Source organism: Kryptolebias marmoratus, unplaced genomic scaffold (genome assembly GCF_001649575.2).
Source record: "Kryptolebias marmoratus isolate JLee-2015 unplaced genomic scaffold, ASM164957v2 Scaffold135, whole genome shotgun sequence".
In the NCBI taxonomy this organism is placed as follows: Eukaryota; Metazoa; Chordata; class Actinopteri; order Cyprinodontiformes; family Rivulidae; genus Kryptolebias; species Kryptolebias marmoratus.
This window is the reverse complement of record NW_023665869.1, coordinates 8,730-13,196: the sequence shown is the minus strand read 5'-3', so window position 1 is coordinate 13,196 and position 4,467 is coordinate 8,730. Positions and strand designations below refer to the sequence as shown.

The 4,467-nt window shown below is 43.2% G+C and overlaps 1 protein-coding gene across 3 annotated transcripts in view; it reads left to right on the top strand.

Annotated features, from left to right (window-relative positions):
• The first annotated feature begins 1,776 nt into the window (after positions 1–1,776).
• The window catches only part of kiaa0513 (KIAA0513 ortholog), an 11,414-nt gene continuing 8,723 nt past the window's right edge, over positions 1,777–4,467 (top strand). Inside the window, exon 1 of one of the 3 annotated variants that reach the window (XM_017404710.3) lies at positions 1,777–1,897. The gene's annotated coding sequence lies outside the window, so the exon portion shown is untranslated. Of the gene's footprint in view, positions 1,941–1,985; positions 2,392–4,467 lie in introns of those variants that run through there. The other 2 variants (XM_017404709.3, XM_017404711.3) reach the window with 2 other exon arrangements.

The following is a 4,467-nucleotide window of genomic DNA, read 5'->3' as shown; positions in this document are numbered from 1 at the left end:
CTGGTTCCTCACTGAATGTGCATATACTGTTTGTTTACCTGTAAGAACAGCCGACGTGACTGAAATCAGGTGAACTTACCGTCTAGAAGAAGTTGGGAGTGTTTGAACGCTGAGCGTGTTTTTCCTAACAATGAAAGAACTCTTCGATCGTTCTGTTTCCTTCAGCAGCAGATTCTAAACGTTTCCTCCCAGATTCTGTTTGTCTCATTCCTCCATGTTTGTTCTCCACACAGTCCACATCCAGCCTGATGGAGGTCAGTCATGTGACTCAGGCTTCACCTGGTTCAGTTTACACTGAGTGCATACCTGCATTTCAGAATTACATGTCAGTGAATCTGTATAACGACTGAAGTAAACTCGTCCCGATGTGTCTGCAGGTCTCCTAACGGTCCGGGTCTGGTCAGCTGGCCTCAGTACGACCGGAACAAGCAGGACTACATGGAGCTGGGTCCGACTCAGACGGTGAAGCAGAAACTGAAGGAGGACCGGGTCCAGTTTATGACGGTCGCCCTTCCTCAGATGCTGGAAGAGCTGGCAGCAGCTGCACTCAAAGAGACAAACTGATCTCTGCAACTTTTTATTTTCTTCTACTTTAGGTTTCAGGATTCCTCACAACAACTAACTCATTATGTTGGCCACTGCCTGCATGTCTCTTTCTGTGTTTCAACTGTGGTTTTGGATCATAGCTGCAATTAAAGAAAACCTTTCAGTTCTTAAAAGAACAATTGTTTCTACAGTTAGTCTATTTTTATGAATCTGAGCTTATTTCACCCAGTTACTGTAACTGCAGAGGATGTTTTCAGTCTAAATAAAAGGTTTAATCTGCGTCGAGCTGCATGATTTTCACAGAAATCTAACAAAACATCTGGAAGTGACTCAAACCGTACCATGAACAACACCAGTGAAGACTGAACTGAACCAGAACAACTAAAAACCAAAGAGATTAAAGCCAAACGTCACAGAAAGTAAAGGTCAGTTAAATAAAAAGAACAGGAGCCTTGCAACAGCAGCAAGTAAACTAAGATTAAACCTAAAATCAACAAAAACAAGTTCAACAAAACCCAGAAACAACGAGACCCAGACCAAAGTTAAAGAGGGTCCTGCAGAGCGGTAGTTAAGGTTGCCATCCTTCTCAGGCGTTGTTCAGAATCATTTGTTAAAGTCAGAGGGATGATTAAAGCTCCTAAAACAAGCAGTTCAGAGTTCAGCACAGCTACAGAATGAGTGGAAACACAGCTGAGTCAGCATTTCAGGAAGAAAAACAAAGATAAAGAGTAATCAGCTTCATCAGCATCTTCTCAGACTTCCTGTGTTCAGGATCAACATGCATGGAGTTACCAACATGCACTTTTACATCTGTGTTCTTTACATGGCAAGTTTTCTTCAATACAGATGGAAAATTTAAAAAAATGTAATTGTTTTATATTTCAGAGAACCTTGGACATGTTCATGCACATGAAAGAGATTTGTATTTGATCATTTAAAGAATCCTTAATAAGTGGTTACAGTGCATTAGAAAAAATGACAATACTAACTTGTTTCAAATAGTGAGATATAATTTATCTGTACTCTCTATTCTCAGTTTACCTTTATGTTTTTCTTGTTAATGCTTATTAATGTTTATAAAGTGTTTACAAACACAAGAGTAACCTTTTAAGAGGGAATAATAAACCTCCTATTAAAGTACGTTTATTGTAAAGTGGTATCCATTATTTTCTTATAACCTCTTTCCTGTAGTTTCCCCGCGAAAATGATGCTTTTATTGTGAAGGAGAGATCCCGCAGCATTGATTGGATGGTCTCTTTCATGACGTCATTGGGTTCCCCATCGTCGTGCCTGCCTCTGTTCGCGCATGCGCGCTTGTGAGGAGAGGGGCTCCAGCTGCTACGCAGAAACGGTGAGGTTCTGCAGTCGCGTCCGGCCGCCTTGGCTCGGTTCGGGTTCGTACAGCTGTTTTTAACGTTGTTTTCTGATGAAAGATGGATTCTAAGATGTACAGGATGATTATTAAACAGTCTGTGTCGCGCTTGTTTGTTTGAATGGCTCCAGGGGTCAAAGCGGAGGAAGCTGCTGGAGATGTTCTGGTTTCTTTCGGGACCTCCGTTGTTTTCAGTCCGCCTTGTGTTGATGTGGGTTCGGTTCCGAACCTCCGTGGGCTTCTCGTGTCCGTGTAAAAGCCTCCTCGGTCTCGCTCAGGTCAAGGCAGAGCTTCCAGGAAACGTCAGCTTTTTCTGTGTTTGTTCTTCCTCCGGAGAGGGACGGTCCAAACCGAACCTCACAATAAAAAACCTGAAATTAAGATGATTTATTCCGCTGACTCTGATAAAGACCAGATAAAACCGGATTCAGCTCGGTCTCCTACCTGTTTCTGTACCAGACTGTCTTCGGCAGGTAATTCAGCTCCTGAACGCCTTATTTTCTAAGGTTTGGAGACTTTTTTTTTTAGGTCATTTCAGTAAACTGATTATAAATAATAACTGGGTAAGAGGTGGTGTGTTCTGTTGGTCTAGATGCACCAGATGTTTGTTTTACAGATGTAAAAGGCTAACCTTTATAAAATGATCTGTTTTCTGTGTGATCCAGCAGCTGATGGCTGATAAACCACAACATTTAGTCCTGTCATTAAATAACTGACAGATAATAACCCTAACCAATCAGAAATGTCTGCTGTGGCAGAAGAAAATATCTTATTTGTTTATTTTATTCTTTTCTGTTTTTAAGTCTTTTTTGTATGTAGAAATAAAACAAATTAGAAAAGAAAGTGTAAAGACTACGAGTATAAATTAGACTCAGAGACCTTCGGAGTTAGAGGTCATTCTTTGCCCAGAGGACAGAAAGCCAGCTTATCTGGACGGACACATGGAGCAGAACTTCCTCCAACACTTTCCCAGCATGCACTGCCTGTTAGTCTCCTGTTTTTGCTGTTTGTTTAATGGTTTTGTTTTGCATGTTTTCAACCATTTTGGTGTTTTGTTTTGGTCAGATTATGAAAAATGATGGGACAGCTGCAGCAGCTGAGGTTAAAAAGGCTCATTCTGTTAAAAGCTACGTGTTTTTGTGGTTCCATAGATGATCCTGTGAGAACACTGGTTAGATTCAGACCCTTCAGCTAAGGTTCTTATCAGCCATCAGACACTTCTGCTTCTGTTGCTGCGGCTGCAGAGCTGAATGACATTTATAATGTTCCTGAGTGAAAAATAAGCCTCAGTAAATCAGGGCCTGGCAGACGTGGGTTTCTGTGGTTTGATTCCAGCGTCGTTCCCACAGCTGACCCCACAGACACCTGGTTCTGATGTGGTGCACTCCGCTTTTACACAATTAAAGCTACAGAACCTGAACCCTGAGTGCTGAAATAAGCAGAGAAACTACCAGCAAAAACTGACAAAACAGGAGCTAAAAGCTAACAGTAGCATAGGAAGACAGAAACAGAGCCAACAGCTGAAGTTTCTGTGGATTAAATATTGGCCCACTCTTCTTTCCAGCGTTGCTTCAGCTCATTGGTTTCTGCTCAGCTCTCTGAGGTTCTGGTTCTGGACCGTTCTGTTGTAGAGCGGCTGCTGTTGTTCTTCAGGTGTTTATGTGATTGTTCAGAATTTGATGACAACAAGCCATCCTTGTTTAGTCTTTTCCTAACTGTCCTGTTATGACCTTTGACCTCTAACTGAGATGGAGCTCATTTCTCTGAGCATTGCACAGTCTGACCTTCAGGGTGAATAAATAATGACACAGTCTGTGTTGTTCATCTTTTCTTTATTTTAAGATTTAAAACAGTTATTTTTTTTACTTTTTACCAGTTTTCTCTTCAGAAATAAGAAGATTGAGTTGAAAGAAGGAGGAACGTCACAGACGGTGGTTCAAAGGGAGGGCAGAGAATAAATCAGAAGATGTGGGACAAAGAGTGGACTATCTGATGCTGTTTCTGTGACTGAGACGTCCCTGAGGATGTCTTAATGGGGGACACTGGAAAAACAATCGGATCGAACAAGGGCACCAAAGGATTGTGGGTCAGAAATCCAAGCCGGGGATCGGTTCCTGCTCCCCGGTGGCTGAGGGTTGTTTCAGTCTGAGCTTGTGTCCCGAGAAGGGGGCGGTCTGAGGCGATATCCCATAATGCTGCAGTGACGAGGGGATTTATTGCTGCGTGCGGTTCATGAAGCCGGAGTGACAGAGATAAATGAGCAGAGCAGCAGGACTGTGTCAATGTTTGGAGTTTTTTTGGAGGTTTTGTTGCAGAACAGCTTCAGTTTCCTCGTGTGAAAGATGCTGAATGTCACGGAGCCCCTCCCCCTCTGGCTGTATCTGGAGGGGCGTGGGTGTCTGTGTGCATGTTGAGGGGGGGAGGGGGTCATTTTCTGCTCCTGGATCAGGACGGCTGCAGCCAGTGCAGCTGACTTCCTGCAGGACGTGGAGGACACAGTGAGGACACAGTGAGGACGCAGTGAGGATGCAGTGAGGACACAGTGAGGA